Below are 13,986 nucleotides of genomic sequence, written 5' to 3'. Positions count from 1 at the left end.
ACCACAGGCAGATTAAATCAGTATATTTTACTCAGTGGTAGAACATCTGCTTTGCATGCAGAAGGCTCAAGGTTCAATCCAAGGCATCTCCTTGGGGAGTTCCCTGCCTCCGGAAAACCTCGAGCTGATGTGCTGCCAGTCGATGTAAACACTTCCAAGGTAAATGGAGCAATGTCCTGACTCAGTATAAGGCAACTTCCTGTATGCCAAAATATTCAAAAGACCTTGTGAAATTTGCTTTCAGAAGTTCCTCACAAACTCTGAGGAGAACTTGCTTCCAGGTTCTTCCTGGGCTCGGAATTCCATAAAAATGACGCAGGAGAAGACCCTTTCCTAGCCATCACCAATTTGGCCTCCCCAAAAAGAACACCTGAAGCAGGAACTCACTGTCCCAGGGGAAAACAACAACTGCTTCTTAGAATACTGCTTAAACCAGCTCTATTCTGCCATTTCCCAGCTTAAAAATTTGCAAAGCTCATCTTACCTATTCCCAGATTTTGTTTAACAATCAACCCCACCCTGGAAACAATAGCCCTGTGAGGCAAAAAGGGGTGGGGTGGGGGGAGCCATGGCAGTTTATAATAGTATATAAATATATAGTGCAGATGAGACCTAGGTTTATTATTATTATTATTATTATTATTATTATTATTATTGCCTATTTCTAAGAAAGATCCAAGGCATCTTACAGAGATTAAAATATACAAAAAGTAAAATGAGACAATATTGTATACAAATGTAATTAATAATCATAACAGTGGTTCCTCTCCCATCTTCCACTTTGCTTTTTTCCAACAAGGTTTTAGCAGATCAGCATAGATTTTTTGACGTGCAAACTGTGCCCTTTGTCAGTTCAACACAATGAAACCCCAATCCTGTCACAGATTCCTTTTTGCCTTCACACCCTTCCTTTCCCCTCCTTCCTCCCATCCCCTCCATATGACGTACTTCACCCCCCCTCCCACCGCCACCAATTTCTTGACTCCTATTGTGTAAAGTTTTATACATTGCGTATGGCGATATGCCTTCAACATAGAGCTATAATAATTCTCAGGATGCCTTCCATGTGTGGAAGACAATGATTGATCCTTTGTGTTGAGCCCTTCCCGGCTGGGCCCTCCGTCGACCTCTCGCCCTGCAAGGGAACGTCGAAGGAAGTCCCAGAGCCTGGACACAGAAAATGATGCAAAATTGGCAGGGCCCTTTGATGGCAAACCACATTTCCTATCAGACTCATGCTTCACGTGCAAAGTGTGAACTTACCACAGGATGAGTGCCTTGCTTGAACCAAAGCAACGATTTTGCCAGTCTAGACCTCTCTGTGCTTTTTTTTTAATTCTTCCTGTGAATACCTCAGCGTCAACTGGGCCGCCATATTGTAACTGGTGGGCTTATTGTACTGTGGTGCTTTGCAATGCAACCCTGCAAAGAACATGACTTGTAATAATAATACCAAAGGTCCTTTCCTTTTCTTCTTCTTCTTATTCTTCTGCTTCTCCTTCTCCTTTCCCCTCCTTCTCTTCCTCTCCTCTCTCTTTCTTCATGGTTCCAAAGCTTTAAAATATAACCATGGGCATGTTGGCAACGCAGACCGCTCAATTCCTTACCGAATTTTCTCAGATATACCTCATAGATGATAGTGTTTAGAGTAATGTTATTATAGCGTATGTAATAAATTATTCACTTGTTTCATTTTGGTAACTGTGATTTAAAAGAAATAAAAAAAAGCTTTATACGTTTTAGGTTGTGCTTTTGTAATAGACAGGAAAAAAAAGGTGCGCTTAAAGTTGTATGTCCGTCTTTCTTCCCTTTGGATTTTTATTTATTCTGGATTGGGAAAAGTTGCAGAATGAGCCCAAAGTTTACAGTTTTTCATATTTTGCTGAAGAAACAATCTGTGTTAATTTGCTCTGTTGAAGAAGAAGAAAAAAAGTATGATTTATTTTCTACATTTGTGCTACTTGGTCTGAACAATTAATTGTTCTGTGTTAACGGTGTAGTATTATAATTAGCAACTGCTATAATTTCAGTGCTATAATTTTGATGCATGAGGCAAAAGAAAAAAAACTTAGCAGTGTAATGCATTGTGGTTCTTAATAGCAATTTCTTTTTCATTTGGAAATAGATGTTTCCCTTTCATTTGATGAAATTTATTTATGCATGAGAGCCTGTTATCCGTTAGCGGTTGTGAAACAGTTTGTGTATACATTGCATTTAGACTGTGAAAAATGTGCACAGTTCTGTCTCATACAGTTGAAATATTGGTTTGCAAAGTGAAGGTATTTCCGTTCTAATATGCATTTAGATCAGTGCACATTGGGGAGAGAGAAAAAACCCACACCCAGTCCAAATTAGATTCAAATTATAATGTTAACAAGAAAGATTGGCCAGTCGGCAGTTCCCTGTTTCTAAGACAAATGTCACTTATATGTGGGTACTTTGACACCTCTTAATTGGAAATACGAGTCAGCTGTGCATTGTTTTCCAATACAAAAGGAGTTCCTTTGGCTTTATGGTTAAAAAATAAAATAAAATAAATCTCCAGCAATACATGAAATATTATAGCAAATTTATATAGCGGTATGAAGAAGAAAGAGCAGCAATTTCCCCCTTAGCTCTGCTGGGAATAAACACCATACAGATGGTCCAGTGCTTTATTTCTCTTGGGGTGTATACAAGGTGGTCAATGTTTGGCATGCGCCAAACCCCACCGGAATTAGCAGGGTCTGTTCAAGTCTTGTTGTCTGCTGTGATTGACAACAGGCTCTTTTGGTAGTTCAGCCTTTAAAAAAAAATCAATAAAAAAACCACACACCCAACACGGTTATAATAGCTACTCATCTACCTTGCCTATGCAACTGTATTTCACTTTTCAAGTGTGTCCGAAGGGTTTTGTCCGTTTTGTTTTGTACCTCACCCAAAAAAAGAGAGAAAGAAAGAAAATGGGGACAACCTTCTTTACAGGACAAAGTAGGGTGCCACGGCCTATATTTACGAAGGTATATTTTGGAGACAGGTCAAGAATGCTGTGCACTCCATTCTGACTCGGTGCTTTCAGAAGCATTTTGCTAAGGAGGGTGGGCAGCAATAGATTTTGGTCCTTGGTTGGGGCACCTTCGCTGATTCCAACCATGAACGCAAAAACTGGACACCCACAAGATCTGGTCCAGCATTTTGGAACCAACCTCAAAGGCAGGGTAGACCTTGGGCCTGCCATTATCAGATGTCAGACACGGGTTCTTGCATCTGTCTCAGCCAGCTCCTTGCAAGAGTGCTTTGCAGAATCCTTGTGGTTTAACAAGAATGATGGGGCGCACTCTCAGGCTATGAGGGGAATTCCTTTTGGCCCAATCCCAGCAGCACACTCTCCTGTCAAGGGTAGTACACAATACTTGAACCAGCCTTGACCAAAATAAAACAAAACCAAAACCATAGTATGTGGCAGAACTGGCTTGCCTTCAGCACACCGGATCTCCTTTGGGTTCGTTACTGGTCCCGTTTGCAAACTTTCTGCCTCAACCCATCCACCCGGCCACACCATAAAGCCAAAAAAACTGCTAAGTACACTTTACTATGTTTAGGAGAGTGCCACTTAGGAAATAGGCCGTGTGTGGGAAACGGCAGTCTGCTATACAAGACGACGTCCAACATTAACATCCGTAGTGTGTTTCTATGTCTTTTGTCATTAAGAATATATTGGACGTGTGCTTTACATTAGTGCAAAGGAACATATTTTTTATTTGGCCTTATAAAAGTAGATTGTGATAAACGAAAGCTTTGTACTATAGTCTGTTTATTTTTGTTTTCCTATTTATCTGCCAAAGATGGTACTGGATACAAGGATTTTAAATAGGTTTTTTTGTAAGACAGTTAATGATTGTAATAGTGTTTAAAAAGAAAAAGGAAAAAAAACTTCCCAAAAGCTTTATATGTTCTTCCGCAATAAGCCGAACCAAATATCTGTTTCAAGTGAATTCCAGTCATGCTAACAGATTCACAAACCATAGTTACCCGAAATGCAGCCGTTTGTTGTAATGTTTGCATAACACTCAAATGCATTTATTTTATTTTTTTCTTTCGATCCAAAGGAAATAAGGGGTATGTGAGAGAATGGCAATGCCAGCTGCTGTTTCGCCAAACAGCGGGTGGTCCAGCTTACTAAGTTTTGCCAAGAATACTTGTAATTTAAGGTATATTTTATAATGCCATTATATGTTTTGGGTTTTCGTTTTTGTTGTTTTTTTGTTGTTTTGTTTTTCTTTCGTGAAGGTGATATGTTAAATCGAGTGTTCCAGACAAATAAAAGTAGCTACAGAATGAATGTTATTTTATTATTAAATGGTTTTTACTCAATTATTTGTGCCAACAGACATCCTTTACCTTAATAACAAATTACTGTATATGTGTCAAAGTCTTAATTTATAGTTCTTGATGTGAAAATAAAGAGAAAAACACGTATGGTTTGTCAAAGTTGAATAAATGAAGAATGCCTACTCTTTTTTATTTTTTATTTTACTTTACTTTTATTTTGTTGCATCCCCTTGCACAAGACGCACCTTGTGCCATGGACAAAAGGGAGGAATTGCCTGAAACACTGCATAGCCTCTGCCAATCATTGTAGACACTGAGTTATGCCCAAATGTTGTTAGTGGTTAAGAGCAGTAGACTCGTAATCTGGTGAACCGGGTTTGCTTCCCCGCTCCTCCACATGCAGCTGCTGGGTGACCTTGGGCCAGTCACACTTCTCTGAAGTCTCTCAGCCCCACTCACCTCACAGAGTGTTTGTTGTGGGGGAGGAAGGGAAAGGAGAATGTTAGCCACTTTGAGACTCCTTCGGGTAGTGATAAAGTGGGATATCAAATCCAAACTCTTCTTAGAAAGCTACAAAGCTGAGCTGGTGGGAATGAACATAGGCCTGCATTCAGGCAACATTACTTCCCATTGAAGCCAGTGGAATGGAAATTACGTCAGGACTAACTCGACCCAACTGATTTCAATGGGAATTAAGTTCAGCTAACTTGGTTTGGATGCAACCCACAATTCTACAGTGGACCCTATAGTTACATACCACTCTGGATACGTAATTTTCGGGTTACGAACACGGCAAACCTGGAAGTGTATACTTCCAGATTTCGCTGCGTGCCCACAGAAGCAGCACCTCAGCCTACAGACTTTTCGGGTTGTGGACGGACCCCCGGAACAAATTTAACTCGTATTCGGAGGGTCCACTGTATAAGGCTGCATTTCTAAACACAGATGCCTGAGAGCAGTGGTGTTTTTTCCTGGGGGGACGCAGGGGGACGCATACCCCTAAACATTTTGTGAATCTAAGTTTGGCCTCATTGAGGGGCAGTATTTCAATATGAGTAGGAAAATGAGAGTACCCCCTAAACATTTTTTTTAAGAAAAAAAGCACTGCCTGAGAGTAACACCCATTGAATTCAGCCGGGTTGAGTACGCATGCATAAGGTGGCTTAGTCCAGAATTCATCCCAATGAAGCAGGAAACTGGCCAAAAGAGAGAATAGCGTCAGTCCGGAGTTGCTGTTATTATAGTTCCCAAAGGGCTTGCCTCACTTCCCTGAGTGATGAAAAATTCCAGGGGTTGCCACTCACAGTATTTGCAACACTTAGAACCATAGAGTTGTAGAATTGGAAGGGAGCACAAGGGCGTCTAGTCCAAAGTGGAGCGGGGGGGGGGGGGAACTGAGGCGAAGTCTGCATCCAAACCATACCTTGCAAGCGTATGTAAGGCACATTCCACTTTCCCCAAAGAATGCAGGGTACTGTGGTGTGTTAAGGGTGCTGCAATTTGTAGCTATTTGAGAGGTAAACTACAATTACCTGAATTCTTGGGAGGAGTGCTTTAAATGTGGTTTAAAAATATGGTGTGTATGCCACCAGTATGTACTAAGTGTATTGTGTAGCTTTTGACCTTCCTCACAAGTTCCCAATCCAAGATTCTCTAGAAAGAAAGACTGTTAAATCAGTAAGTCCAACAGGTGTGTGTGTGTGTGAGAGAGAGAGAGAGAGAGAGAGAGAGAGAGAGAGAGAGAGAGAGAATAAAAGGGCAACCGCTTCAGAGAATCCAAATATACCGTATTTTTTGCACCATAACACTCACTTTTTTCCTCCTAGAAAGTAAGGGGAAATGTCTGTGCGTGTTATGGAGGAAATGCCTACAGGTGGCATGCCTACGGATTTTCCTCCTCTAAAAACTATGTGCGTGTTATGGTCGGGTGCGTGTTATAGAGCGAAAAATACGGTAACTAGGATAGTTATCTTTTAAGAGTTGAGCGAAACCATCCAATGTAGACACAATTCTCCCCCCCCCCCATAAAAGTGTTTTAGTTACCTAGAAGAGAGTTGAAGGCTTTCTGACAATGGATTCCGTTGACCTTCATTTTACTTTGAATGGAAAAGTCCAGTATTTGTCTCTCGAGTGGCCTCACGCAGAGTAGAACAGATGCAATTGCATCAACAAACAAGGGAAAGCACTTAGGAGTGAACTTTCCCTTTGTGTCTCAGAGCTGCTGCTTCTTTTAAAAGGAAAAAAAAAAGTTAAAGCGTTTAGAGAAGCCATTTCCTCTGTTATCAACTGAAATGGAAAAACAGTGCGTACACACAAATACATACACAGGACCTTAAGTCCATTTCCCTTTGACTTTAGATGCAAGTGGTCTCAGGACTGACAGTGGCTCATACTAACCTGCTGAAGCAATATTTAAAGCCATGATTCCCAAGCAGGCCATGAGAAATAAATTAATTGAATAATAAAAAGTCTCCCCCCCCCCCAATCAACCCAAAAGTACCCACCCAGAGACACAATTGTGTTCTGTGCTCCTGGCTGGCTGTTCTTCATAACTCTGGGCTTGCATCTTGAAAGGTGGTTGCAGTTTCAACTAAGAAGAAAGTAAGACTTCAGTATCAGGCTAGAAGAAACACAGGTTTGGAACAATGGTCACATGTGTGACAACTCCTTGCATGTGACATGGGATGAGATCAGTTTGCTCAGAAGCAGCCATAGAGGACGACTTGTGTAAACCTGGTCCGGTGGGGCAGGGCTCCAGCCAGGTGCTTTGGTTACAGGAGCAGAAGATTTGGCCCATTGGTGAATCTGAACAATGCTGAGCATCAGGATTGTCTCTGTTGGTGCAATTGCATGATGCTGACTCCTCAACTGGCTCATCCCCTGCCCCCTTCCGCCTGGTAAACAGCAACGACCCATTTGCGTGTTCAGACCTTTAAACCTCCCCTTTAAATTAATTCAGACAAGACTCAAATTTTGGTTTGGTTTTTGGCAGAATTTAGGCCACAACTTTATTGATTACTGCACGTGAGTGGCTGCATAGGGTCTGGTTCGACTAGCTCCCTGCACCGTTGCAGGTAGCACTGACCCAGGGCACCAGCATAGGTCAGCCTAGGGTGAATACCCGGACAGGCAGAAAGCTGGGAACAGGCTATGTCCACCACCCAGATGTCCCCCTGGACTCAGGCACGGGCACAACCCCCTCACAGAGTTGAGCAAACCATCGAGTCCCTGGATTCCTTTAACGGAATACCCTTCACATAGGGATGGCAAGAGCATTCTCCCATCCCTATCACCTGAACCAGAGCCTATCTGCAACTTTACAAGTTGTGACGATTTGCTACGCGGCAGGTGAAACCCAAAAGGCACAGCCAATCAGCCAAGTGGGGAAATTCCTGCCATGCCCCTGTCCCAACGACAGATGACACATGACAGTATAGCAAGGTCAGTTGCACAATGCCCTAAAAGTAGGGAGAGCTGGGCAGGTGTTCTGAATGCACGAGCCGAAAGAGGAAGCTCTGGGTCATGTGCATGGGTATATATAGGTCCCTAGATCTGTTTAGGCTGCGTCCCATTGGCCTCATAAAACCTGCATCAAGGGACCTACCAATTGGGTGTTGTGGCTATCCAATCGTACCCACCCACAACACAGGGTTTGGTTGCCAGGTCTCACCGCAACACGTGCCCTCTTTAAGGGAGGACCCGATCTGCTGGGAAGCTAACATAGCAACTCCACCTCAGCTGGGCAACCATTCTGCATGTCTTCCCCTAAAGGTTTGCTCCATCTTCTGTGTCCCCATTTTTGGAGTGGCGTTTCCTCTTCTTCTGGCAACGCATAAGTGACATTCTACCAGTCCAGCAACCGAAAGGACCCATCTGTGTTGCCCTTGCGTTTGTGAGTTCAGTTTTGTAGACTTTGGATACTTACAGAGCCTATATTTCGCTTGACCTGGTGTTAAGCAGCACAGACCGTGGAGATGGATGGCAGTTCAGCCGGCTGCAACCAATTGTCACTTCTGACTCTGAGCCACTTGACTAAATCTAAGAAACCACTTCATATTTTTCTGGAGTGGGTGACTGGAGCAAACCAAATGGCCATTAAGAGGATCTGAAGTGGCAATTAACTGATGGGATCAATTCACTGTATTAATTACCCTGCCCTGCATTGTGCGGCTTGATTGACAACATCCTTTCTGAACATTTCCATTCATTCCAACAACCACCCCACTGGGAACAATATTAGGCCTGGTTTATACATGCAGCAGGATAAGGTGATAATTTGGGAGGGAAGGGGGGTAGAGTGGAATGTACTATTCCAGACTGCAGGTGTCACTTGTATTGCTGTCTTACGGACACAAACAAAAACTCTAATGTATTGTTTTTTAAGCATATACTGGAGAAATGTTGCAGGCCAGGGTGTTTGCCTCGCTTTGCTAGGTACAGGAAGTTTGTGTGTATTTTATAACACAGCAAAGCATTCCATAATGTGACTTGTACTCTGAAGCAGTAGACTCCATTCTACCAGCTTTGGCTTTCCAGATGGTGTTAAAAAGGTAAAGGGACCCCCGACCATTAGGTCCAGTCGCGGACGACTCTGGGGTTGCGGCACTCATCTCACTTTATTGGCCGAGGGAGCCAGCATACAGCTTCCAGGTCATGTGGCCAGCATGACTAAGCCGCTTCTGGCAAACCAGAGCAGCGCACGGAAATGCCGTTTACCTTCCCGCCAGAGCGGTACCTATTTATCTACTTGCACTTTGACGTGCTTTCAAACTGCTAGGTGGGCAGGAGCAGGGACCGAGCAACGGGAGCTCACCCTGTCGCGGGGATTTGAACCACCGACCTTCCGATCGGCAAGCCCTAGGCTCAGTGGTTTAGACCACAGCACCACCCACATCCCCCAGATGGTGTTAGTTAGACTATAACTCCCACCATCTCTAACCAGTAGCAGTGCTGGCTGCTGGACTCAGAGGTGGAGTCCAACAATGTCTGAAGGACCACAGGATCCCCAACCCAGATCTAGAGTTGTCCGGGCTGATTAGCAGCCCATTCAAGACGGACAAAAAGAATCGCTTCTTCACACTCAAGATGCAATTCATTTATTGCACTGACTGGCTTCGCTAGCTTTTAAAGAGGCCAATTTATCCGCCAACCTCTCATCCAAGAAAGCTAAACGGAGCCCCCAGATTTAAGGCAAACTGCTTTTATTTTATTTTACTTGTTTACGTTAAGGCATCTCTGTGCCACCCTTCCATTTAACAAAACTTCCAGTCGCCAGAGCAATATCAAATAAAAACAAACATAAATTAAGCACAGAAGAGCAGTAAAAAAAAAAACAACAACTAAGCGGAATTAATAAAAAACAAACAAGCCAGCAGAATCAATAAAGCGCAGAGCCAGAGGCACACACACTCACATTAAAGCCAGCTTAGTTGGTAGAGGTTCTGATTTGCCTGCAGAAGGTTTCGGGTCTAATTCCTGGCATCTCCAGGGACTGGCAGAGTCTCTTGTCTGCCAATGAGTGTGGGCAACAATGAGCATAAAAATATGAGAAAACACTGTTGAATCACGTCAGGTGCCCATCTAGTCCAGCATTCTGTTCTCACAGGACTAACCAGATTGTTGTTGTCGCCGTTAAAATTTGTATACAATGGTACCTCGGGCTACAGACGCTTCAGGTTACAGACTCCGCTAACCCAGAAATAGTACCTCGGGTTAAGAACTTTACCTCAGGATGAGAACAGAAATCACGCGGTGGCAGCGGGAGGCCCCATTAGCTAAAGTGGTACCGCAGGTTAAGGACAGTTTCAGGTTAAGAACGGACCTCCAGAACAATTTAAGTTCTTAACCTGAGGTACCACTGTACTTCCCTATACCTGTAGATCTCAGGGAGGTTCACAACACAAAACAACCATATTTGTTCATTATTTATTTATTGAATTTATTGAATTTATATACCGCCCTCTACTCGGGGGGGGGGGGGCTCAGCGCGGTTCACAAAACAAAATCAAGATATAAAACCACAAAATACATAATAAAAATAAAAAGAACAACCCAATAGCTTCCCACACACACACACAAACACATTTTAAAAGGGCGTAGGATGTAAATTGGATCAACCAAAGGCCTGATTAAAGAGGAATGTTTTGTCTGGCACCTAAAGGTGTATAATGAAGATTCCAGGTGAACTTCCCTGGGGAGAGCATTCCACAGACGGGGAGCCACCGCAGGGAAGGCCCCGTTCTCATGTTGCCGCCCTCCGGACCTCACAAGGAGGAGGCAAACGAAGGAGGGCCTCAGAAGATAATCTTAGGGTCTGGGTAGGTTCATATGGAAAGATAAAAAACATACACAAGAAACTGGAATGAATCTCCCTTTCCCCAAAACAATAGCCATACAGTGGTACCTCGGGTTACAGACACTTCAGGTTACAGACTCTGCTAACCCAGAAATAGTACCTTGGGTTAAGAACTTTACTTCAGGATGAGAACAGAAATCACACAGCGGCAGTGGGAGGCCCCATTAGCTAAAGTGGTACCTCAGGTTAAGAACGGTTTCAGATTAAGAACGGACCTCCGGAAAGAATTAAGTCCGTAACCCACTGTACTTTGATAGTACAAAGATGTCTCTTGCGCTCAAAACAGAAGCAATACAATTGACTTCAGTAGGACAAGAGCCCATGGGAAACCTGTAGGCAGAAGCTGAGTGCAGTAGCACTCTTCCCCGCCCTGCAATTCCCAGTAGCAGGCACTTACAGAGACTTACTACCTCCAACAGAAGGGCAGGACGTAGCCATTGTGGCTGGTAGCCATTCTCATCTTCCAACTAGATGAACAAATGTCCTGTCTCTGCGTCCTCTGTTTCTAAATAAAAGGGCCTTTGCTAGCTGTGTGGAGAAGACATCAAATCCGGCTTCAGATGAGCAAACCGTTTTGGGATTGTGTCCTCATCCTCAAGGGAGTCCCGGGTCCCAAAAGCAGCCCCATGGAGACTGAACATGCAGGAATCTCAGCTAAGGTATCCATGGCAGATGGCCGTCCAACTTCTACTTAATAACTTCCAAGGAAGCAGAGTATCATAATACACACCTTAGCAGGCAGAGGCGCTGCTTGTTGTTACAAGTCAGGCAACAAAATGAGTGGCATTCAACTATGTTTTAGTCAGAGTAGACTAAGGTTAATGGTGCTGGAGGAGACTCTTGAGAGTCCCATGGACTGCAAGAAGATCAAACCTATCCATTCTGAAGGAAATCAGCCGTGAGTGCTCACTGGAAGGACAGATCCTGAAGCTGAGGCTCCAATACTTTGGCCACCTCATGAGAAGAGAAGACTCCCTGGAAAAGACCCTGATGTTGGGAAAGATGGAGGGCACAAGGAGAAGGGGATGAAGGAGGACAAGATGCTTGGACCGTGTTCTCGAAGCTACCAGCATGAGTTTGACCAAACTGGGAGGCGGTGGAAGACAGGAGTGCCTGGCGTGCTCTGGTCCATGGGGTCACGAAGAGTCGGACACGACTAAACAACTAAACAACAAGAGGACTAAGGTTATCAGACGTCCCCGTTTCCCGGGGACAGTCCCCAGATTTACAAATCAGTCCCCTGACAAAATCCATGTATTTACTAGGAAGTTGAAGTGTCCCCGGATTCGTTGAAAAAAATCTGGTAACCTTAGAGTAGACCCACTGACATTAATGAACATGACGAAGGGCTCGTTCAATCTAACACTTGTCATCTGATTTTTGGACACGGGTCTGAGAGCTTTTTCTTTCATTCTGCGGCTTTCCCCAGGAAAACTCGCTGTTTACCGCTAAAGTGGAGCAAACAAACATCCACAGAAAACATCTGTGTATCTGGTAACAGCAGCACACTGTGAAGAGCTGCACTTTTTTTCTCCAGAGCATGAGTGGGGGTGGGAGGTGGGGGAATGTGCAGCCACCCTACACAAAATATATTATCTTCTTTGCCAGCAGGGAGACAAGAGATTGGACAGGAAATCTTTCTAGGATGTTTATAGGCTTCTTTAGATTGGTTGTCATTATAAACCACTTAGGACGAAGACTTTGGAGTCTAATTAGCCTCCCCACAATGTATGTATTTAAAAGCCGATGGATGTGAAACGCTTTTTGTGCGATTATTTCCACACGCCCCGGATGATTTAAGCTCCACTCTTGGAGAGCTTCAGTAAAGGAAGCAGGATCTGTGACAGAAGATCCACTATTTCCCAAGCTCTGCAGGTCTAAACACCTGTCAGGGATGGATGGCAAGGAGGTACTGGGTGGAACTCGGAGGGGGGGGGAATAAATACACCCGAAATTCTGCAGCCAATTCAGGTAGCAAAATTAGGGAGCCAATTTCACCAAACATGCTCCAGGAGAGGACTGGATTTCTCCCAACTGTCGAATCCTTAGCAATTCCAAGTGGACTGAGATAACCAAACAGCCTTTTAGGCTTCATGGGCTAAATCCTGATTAGCATCCAAATGTGGCAGGTAGACGGGGCTGCCCACCAGTCAATCCTCTGGTGTCACAATGCTCAAAATGGCGGCCAAGTTTGACCAGAAGACTGAAGGCTCCCCACCTTGGTAAAGGCAATACCTAATTAGATGAACCAATGGGTCTGACTCTGTATTAGCCTGCTGCCTATGTTCCTACATTGTTCCATAATTTAATTATGTGTTACATGGAGATGTCATTACTTTTTTACCCCATCCTGAATGTATTGACAATTTTGTCCTATAGTGGGGGGGGGGGCAGTGAGGATTTCTCCCAGTCTTCCCATCGTTCATAATTTTATGTCCCTCTGTCATTCCTCTCACCTCCCAACCATGTTTTCCTACCAAAAAAGCAAACATCAGTGCCACCTTATAATCTCATTCAAATTCTTCTCTCTGTATTCTTTAAAATCAAGGTGCAGCTCAGGGGACTGCAAGTATAATTTTCACTAACACCACCAGGAGTTGTGAGGAGAAAAGCAGTCATTTACCACACAGGAAATGCCTTTCCCTCTTGGCTGGCAAACATCAATAAAATATATTTTAAAAAGCCTTCTAAGACAAAAATTACATTTCTGTCATACGGTTGTTTCTATCAGTTTAAGGTCATGACATTTATACTCCATTCTCCATTAACATTTTACATTCCGTGCCAGCCAGATTAACTTCACTTTGTGCAATCAGTCTATTCTTATGACCTTGCCCTGGTCTCCCTGCTTTTTGACCCGACAAGATCTTGCATGATTATTTCAAGTTAAACCGCTTTCTCTCTCTCTTATTTTATTTTAAAGAAACGAGAAACAATTCTGACCTTGAACAGAGAAAAAACAACAGCGCAAATGATTAAACACCTATACGGAAATATGTATTCAGAGGAGTGATTAGTTATTTCAAAGTACTACGATTATTATTATTATTAATTGATTGATTTACCACATTATTCCTCCAAGGTAGGGCTGCATATTCCATGCAAATGCAGCACAAACACAGAGTTTTGATAACGTGTCTAGAATTTGGTATCAGGAGAAACGGAGATTCTTTGTTTTGGCTTGGTGATTCATAAATTAAATAACATTACATAAATAAACTGGGTATGCCTAAACCTGGTGCCAGCCCTAAAGAAGAAGAAGAAGAAGAGTTTGGATTTGATATCCCGCTTTATCACTACCCGAAGGAGTCTCAAAGCGG

At 43.5% G+C, this 13,986-nt stretch overlaps 1 long non-coding RNA gene across 1 annotated transcript; it reads right to left on the bottom strand.

Moving 5' to 3' along the window:
- Positions 1-1,787: 1,787 nt before the first annotated feature.
- On the bottom strand, positions 1,788-6,408 carry LOC310689114. Its single transcript, XR_014517334.1, has 2 exons — positions 6,355-6,408; positions 1,788-1,910 (listed from the first exon to the last, which is right to left on the bottom strand). It is a non-coding gene; the product is annotated as an uncharacterized lncRNA (long non-coding RNA).
- Positions 6,409-13,986: the final 7,578 nt, after the last annotated feature.

The sequence above is a fragment of the Podarcis liolepis genome (assembly GCF_965112155.1).
Source record: "Podarcis liolepis genome assembly, chromosome: 11".
Lineage (NCBI taxonomy): Eukaryota > Metazoa > Chordata > Lepidosauria > Squamata > Lacertidae > Podarcis > Podarcis liolepis.
This window is presented reverse-complemented; position numbering and strand designations above follow the sequence as displayed.